The sequence below is a fragment of the Peromyscus eremicus genome, chromosome 8b (assembly GCF_949786415.1).
Source record: "Peromyscus eremicus chromosome 8b, PerEre_H2_v1, whole genome shotgun sequence".
Taxonomy (NCBI): domain Eukaryota; kingdom Metazoa; phylum Chordata; class Mammalia; order Rodentia; family Cricetidae; genus Peromyscus; species Peromyscus eremicus.
Genome location: NC_081424.1, coordinates 6,819,423 through 6,826,968, shown reverse-complemented (window position 1 = coordinate 6,826,968; position 7,546 = coordinate 6,819,423). Strand labels below are relative to the sequence as shown.

At 40.1% G+C, this 7,546-nt stretch overlaps 1 pseudogene; it reads right to left on the bottom strand.

Moving 5' to 3' along the window:
• Window positions 1–4,599: 4,599 nt before the first annotated feature.
• LOC131918280 (putative glutathione-specific gamma-glutamylcyclotransferase 2) lies at window positions 4,600–5,109 on the bottom strand (annotated as a pseudogene).
• Window positions 5,110–7,546: the final 2,437 nt, after the last annotated feature.

The following is a 7,546-nucleotide window of genomic DNA, read 5'->3' as shown; positions in this document are numbered from 1 at the left end:
TACTCTTATTCGCTTTTTTCTTTTCCTTATTAGTTAACAAATTCCTTGAGGGCAGAGGTTGTGATAGGTGCTGAACAAAATAATTGGCTGACATTGATGACAATGGTTCCCATTAAAACTTTATATATGTGCACACACAGACATACACGTGTATATATACATATGTATACATCTATTCATCCTATCTTTATGCATTATCTATCTATCTATCTATTGTCTATTTATTGATAACATTTTAAGAAGCATATATATAAATACTATAAATGAGTAAAGTCAGCTATTAATTTATTTGCAATTAATAGGTAATGCAATTACTCTTTCTACAAAAGAAATTGGTCCAAAAAAGGAAATAAATATGTATAGACAGGATGGCAAACTGCAAGCCTTCCTTCTACAAATTTTAAATTCCTGGGACTTCTGTGAATCAACTATACCTGGGAACTCCACCCATGAAGTCTGCCATAGGAAGTGTACATTCTTTAGCCATTTCTCAAAAAAATTCCATCAGGAGGAACTTAGCAGGGCTTTGCAGAGGTCACTGTTTATACATCATACTCAGGTCCTGAGTATGGCCTGCTACGGGTCCCTTTCTCAGAAGACATCATTCTTTGACATGCCAGTATAGGACCAGGCCTCCCAGCATCTTTCTCTAGTACATGCCTGACCAGACTTGCTGTGCTTCAACTCAGACATCCAAGATGGAGTGTAGCTACAAGGAGCTTTACAATATTCTGGCATCTACACCTCTAAAAACATATATCGTGGCTCTTTTTGATATTATGTTTTGTTTCTACTTTGTAAATGGAAAGAACAGATTAGTACAAATTGAGTTCAGATGTATTGAATAAATATACCCAAAACTTAAACATATTTAAAGCTTGATGGAGGTCTCAGACCATCTGGTGAAGCTAATGCTGTGCCTTACAGTGAGGATGTTGGGGCCAGCGAAGGTGAGTAATTTGTCAAGGGGCTGTGGACTTGAGTGGCTGATGGTTCTTAGTGTCCATGTTGTGCCCCATCCCAGTGAGGGTCTGAGTTGAGGCTTCTGGACAGCTGAAGAAGCTTCATCACTAGGAGCTGCACCATTTCCTGTCTTTAGAGTGTGTGCTCAGAAGGAGTTCATATTCTGTAAGACAGGCCACTGTATTTGTGAGTGAGGCTTTGGGTGAAGTACTCAAAAGGTCAAGCAAACCAGGCAAGGAGTTCTTAAACATTCCTGCCCATTCCAACCAGCTGGGTGTAGCTCACAAAATCTTGAGACTCTGGCCCCAGTATGGATCAATAACATCACAGTACAAGCTGGTGCATGTGTATGAGCATTGGATGAAGTAGTACTCACACATACTAGAATGGTTATGCTCTACTCTGCTATCTATTCGTGCTTGCTTTTGGCTTCTTACTTATTTCTTCCTCTAAGAACTAAACTAAACTGCAAACTTATGCCCTATCCAAGAAACGGCCCTGCTCCTGGGCATTGTTTTGTCCAGTGATTAACTTTTGCTGAGGGGGGGACTATACCATCAAGGCAAATGACTGTGTATCTATCTTTGCCTTTGAACGGCAAGTAATTCTACAACATGTGGCTTCCTGCTTGTCTGTACACTCCCCACCACACCACGTCTGGCCTTCCATGAGCAAAAGTTTCACTCTTGAAATTAGTGGGTGACCTTTCTTGTTTTTCATATACCCGAAAGAGGAGATACTTTGCTGTCAAGTAGTTTTACGACTAGCTTCTGCAAGGCAGGAGACAGCCTTACAATGAAGCCAGAGCAAGAGTAGCTCCACGACCAGGTGGAAGACCATCTTTCCATTGCTGACTCCAGAGCAAGTGCTCACTTCCTGGATGTCTTCAGTATACTCATGACATGTCTGAGCGCCGTGTGCAGAGACAACTGTGTTCTCTCTATTGCAAGGTGTTGGGATCATGGGAGACAAGTGGAAGAGTAAACTGTCATGACCAGTATGTCTGCCCAAGGGTGTCGGGATCACGGGAGACAACTGGAAGAATAAACTATCGTGACCAGTATGTCTGCCCTTCTCTGGAAGCTTGGGACTTGAGTGAGAGTCATCGTGGAGACATACCGCCTCTTTCCTCTCAGGAACAGCCTAGTGTTTCAGTGAGTGGGAGCTAAGTTAAACCTTCATCTAGAGGGACCTAGTGTGAGAAAGGAAGAGAGGAGGTGTTGAGCAGCAGTCTCCGGGGAGCCAGCGCTGGCCTTTCCCTACCAAGGCTGTATCTGCTCACTCCCACCCTCCTTGTGCTTCCCTGAACATGTAAAGAAAGTTCTAGAACTCTTGGCAGCCAGAGAAGGTCCTCCAGTCCAAATGGCCTGAGGCTGATCTTGTTTTTGAATTTTCTGCAGAAGATATAGTAACTCAGGTCCTCCTTTCTCAAGCCCCATTCACTTTAGGAAATTCAGCCTCATAGACCTAGTAGGAAAGTCATTAGATTGAGTATTAATGTTATAAATTCTATTTTAGGAAGTAGTCATGTTATTATCTATGTATGGTTATAAAACAGAAACACCGATTTAAAAAAAAAATCCCCAAACAAAAATGTATGATGTATCACATGTATAAAGACTTGTTTGTAAATATTTTTCTGTGAATAATTATTTCAGGCACTCAATTCAGATTTTATTTCTTGATTTATAGAGAATAATTAATGCTTTTAAAAATGAAGGCTTTGAGAATTTTGAGTCTTATGCAATATGTTTTGATCATATTAAACTCCCCTTCCCAGATCTACCTCCCCTTGTCTACCCACCCAATTTTATGTCCTTAAAAAAAAAGAGACCAATTTGTGTTGCCTAAATTTTCCACTGGAGCATAGTCAATATATTAGGGATACACTCTTAGATAAAACTGTCTCTCTGTTCAATGACTCAGACTGTGAAGCCCAGGAGGACAGACTCTACCAAGAGAAAGAGGACACAGATCATCACATCAAAATGATGTCACAGGTTAACTCACTAGAAGGTCCTGGCAGGACAATGCCTGGATTCTAGCACCAGGCTATAGATATGGCTGCCGTGATGCCAATATCCAGGACTGTGTCCCACAGACCCGGGCCCCAGTCCCAGTGCCAGCTCCCTAATCTGAAGAGTGGTGATAGTAATTATGTCTCACAGGTTTCTTGTGAACTCTGATGCTGTGTGTGCAAAGGACCCATAACCATTCCTGTCATGTTTTAAGTATATAATACAGGAGTTGTTATCATTTTGTTTATAAATGTGATGGCTACTTTATAGCCATGCTTGTTGGTTTTGCTTTAAGAAATTATATTGTAAAATCTATTCAAATGTAGAAGTAACCAACCGTCTTATTAAATAAGAAACACAGAGCCAATACAGAGATAAAAGCCAAGAGGTCAGAGCAATAGCTAAGAGCTAAAACCTTACCCTTCACTATTGCGGTGGTCCTACCTCTCTGAAAGAGAGCTGCTTCCTGTGTGTCTGTCTTTATAAAGACTTTCTGTTCTGCCTTCTCATTGTTTGTAAACCCAACCACATGACCGCCTCATCACTGCCTGTCTGTACAGACCTCCAGGTCTTCTATGGTTGGTATTGAGATTAAAGGCGTGTGTCTCCATGCTGGCTGTATCCTTGAACACACAGAGATCTACCTAGCTCTGGCTACCAAGAGCTGGGATTAAAGGCATGCACCACTACCACTCAGCTTTTGCTATGGCTCTAATAGCTCTGACCCCTGGGCAACTTTATTTATTAACATACAAAGAAAATCATATTTCAGTACAAATAAAATATCATCATATTCAAACATAATTTTATTATGTTTATATTAATTGATAATTAACAGAAAACCTATCTTTTTTCCTCAAGTTTAATTATGAGATAAATATAAAAAGTAAATGATGTTATTGTTAGTGGATGTGATTTATATAATTTGTGCTGAGTTTCTCTTTGTAATGAAATACCTTTTCCCCCCAAGGAGAAATAGCACATTATAATTCCAAGAAAAAAATTATGTTTAAAAAATTCAATTTTTTTGGCCTAAATTAGAGTTTAATTTAATCCCAAATAACAAGGAAATTAATAATCAATGCTAGAACTTATCTATTACCATATATTTCTAATATGATTATTTATAACTTATATACTATAAACCATGGTTGCACTAAAAAAAAAAAAAAAAAAAAAAAAACAGAAAGTGAATTGAGACCTGTATTTCTAATGAACAAATATTCAGGTGTCATGTAGTTAGGAAATCACTATGTAACTTGAACTTTCTCTGTATGCAAATCTTCTGGATAACTTTAGGACTCTTGTAAACAAGCTATAAATTGAGATGATATTCCAGTTACAACATTAAATAGTAAGATTTTCATGTAAGAATGCCCCAGACATTCCACTGTTTTTGTACTGAAGTTATTATTTTTTTTTTCTCAAGACAAGGTTTCTTTGACTAGCCTTGACTCTCCTGGAACTAACTCTAGCTCTGTAGACCAGGCTGGTTTGGAACTCACAGAGATCATCTGCCTCTGCCTCCCAAGTGCTGGGACTAAAGGCATGCGTTATTCTTTCAAGACTAAAAGCTCTGCCTGTATGGAGGAGTTGGTGACTGTGAGCTACTGAGGTTCTATTTTCCTTCTAAACGTTCTTTTACTAGTTTTTCCAAAGAGGAGAGTTGCTGGTCTGCATTTTCTGGCACAAGGTTCCTAATAGAATCTGCAAGTTCAAAAAAGTATTCTATATTTCTTCCACTTGGACCAGGAGCATTAAAAATGTATTCAGCAATGTCTTCCAGAGGTACAGGACCAAGACAGTGAGGATTACCACGTTCCAATGAGTGGTTTTGTTGTGGGATCTTTCAGATTAAAAAAAAAAAATGACCATTATAGTCTGTACCCTCCTTTCTTTCTGAAGTGAAGGTATGTTTTCACTTCTTTCTTCCTCCTGGTAGTTTGTAAGCAACACCCCAAACACTGGTCCCAAGACCTTCAACCAGAGCCACAATTATTCCAGGTTTGCCAGGGACCCTGCAGCGATCAGTGCCACCTTGGCTGCAGTTTGTGATGTAACCAACCAGCTTGCCCTGGTAGGGCAAGTCCACCTTCCAGATGGGAGACACATAACCAAATACCCACATCTGTCTGGACCCCAGCGTCAGAACAGGACTGCTGCCAACATGAGTAGCCAGATGCTCAGGGCCTCATGCTTGTTTTCTGAGACAGAATCAAGACAATTAAGGGACATTGATTTGGGACAAAAGAGTGAATATTATAAACTTGGCTGTTTTAGTGGATGGTGGGGTTCTAGCTGGTAAGAACACAGAGTGACTACGAAGAAGCAAGTGTAGTGGCCGTACATGGAGCACAAATCCCCACTGACTTTCTGCGAACTCCCTGCAGCTAAATGCCCCAATTAAAGGGGGCAGTAGGAAGTGCATAGGATGACAACCAGTGTCCACATGGGTAGAACAGAGAGGTTTTTTGGGGGGGGGAATAAGAACGTGACTGAAAGGTGGGACAGTGGCAGTGGCTTCTGGTCTTTTACCTGATCATATGTCATTCATGGCCTAAGGGAGTGAGTGGTTGAGATAGAATTCTGTGAAGCTACTCCCTGATGACGTTCCCCCGAAGAGTTCATAATAAAAGGATCTGCAGGCCAGGTACTCTAATGCTGCCCTTCTAAAGGAGTGGAACAGCTACAGTGAGACTCAGAGGCAGCAGGTATGGGTTCTGACTCACTCACTGTCTTCTTGCTCTAGGACCCACACTGAGTCACTTTGGCCCTTGTGGGCCTCAGCACCTCTACTATGCGATGAAAGCATTGAACAGAATATCCATTCTAAGTATCAATGTCTTTGTGGCTCTTTCTTTCCCAGTTTGAGAAAGGGTCTTTCCAGTAACTCCAAGGACAGTGGAGAGTGCCAAGCTAGACCACCACCAGGAGCTCACCGAGGCTGATGTTTGGTTGCTCTGAGTGAGGACAAGGTGCATGCTTAGGACAGTGATGAGACAGGGTGAAATCTGACCCGTGCTGTCCTGGTGTTTCTGAGGGCAATAGCTCAAGTTAGAGCAGAGATGTCAGACTCTGTATGGATCAGCTCAAGAGCTAAAGGAGACCAGGGAAGATCTGCTTGCACCCAACCACTTATTCCCTAAGGAGAACCCTGGGCACTCCTGTGAGTCTCTAGTTCCAAGGGAGTGAGGTCTTAGATGCTCTATCTTAAGGTGAATCACAATAGATGGAGAAAGTAAAACATTCTATAATAAAACCAAATTTAAACAACAAGTATCTACAAATCCAGCCCTACAGAAGGTGCTAGAAGGTAAATTCTAACCAAAAGGGATTACCTGAATCCAAGTATTTCTCAGTCATCTGATTTTCCTCTTTCGAGAATTTTGTTTAGATCTGTACCCCATTTTTTAGTTGGACTATTTGTTTTCTTGATATCTAGTTGTTTTCTTTATGTATTTTGGATTTTAGCCCTTTATAGGAGGTGATGCTTAGGATAATGCATCCTAATGTGTGCTAATCTTTTCCTGTTTTGTAGAATGCCACTTTGTCCAACTGATGGTGTCCTTTGTCATATAAAAGCTTTCAGTTTCATGAGGTTCCATTTTTAAATTATTGATCTTAGGACCTGTGCTAACTGATGGTGTTCTGTTCAGCAGTCTTTTCCTGTGCCAATGAGGTCAAGACTATTCCCCGCTTTCTCTTCTATCAGGTTCTGCACATCTGGCTTTAGTTGAGGTCCCTGAGCCATGTGGAGTTGAGTTTTATGTAGGCTGACAAGTAGGTTTGTATTCTTCTATGTGAAGACATCTAGATTGACCTGCACCATTTGTTGAAGATGCTGTCTTTTTTTCCCAGTGTCTATTTCTGGCATCTTTATCTAAAATCAGGTGTTTTTAGGTATGTTTATGTCTGGGTCTTTATTTTGATTCCATTGATTGACATATCTGTCTTTGTGCCAACAATATGCTTTTTAAAAATTACTATAGCTCTTTAGTGCAATTTGAGGTTGGGAATGGTGAAATCTCCAGCAGTTCTTTTAGTGTTAAGAATTATTTTAGCTACCCTGTGCATGTGTGTGTGTGTGTGTGTGTGTGTGTGTGTGTGTGTGTATTTCCATATGAAGCTGAAGATCGTCATTTCAAGATCTGTGAAGAATTGTGTTGGAATTTTGATGAGACTGCACTGAATCCTTAGATTGCTCTTGGCAGCATGCCTGTTTTTACTATGTTAATCCTATCAATCCATGAGCATGGGAAATTTTTTACATCTTCTGGCACCCTCTTCAATGTCTTAAAGTTCTTATTATACAATTTTTTTTCACTCGATTGGTTAGAGTTATTCCAAGATATTTTATATTATTTGAGGATATTGTAATGGGTGTTATTTCCCTGATTTCTTTCTCAGTTTATCATTTGTTTATAAGAAGGCTATTGATTTTTGCAAGTTAATTTTGTATCCAGCAACTTTCCTGAAAATGTTTATAAGCTATAGAATTTCCCAGTGGAATTTTTCAGGTTACTTATGTATACTATCATAACATCATCCAATAAAGGCACTTTGCC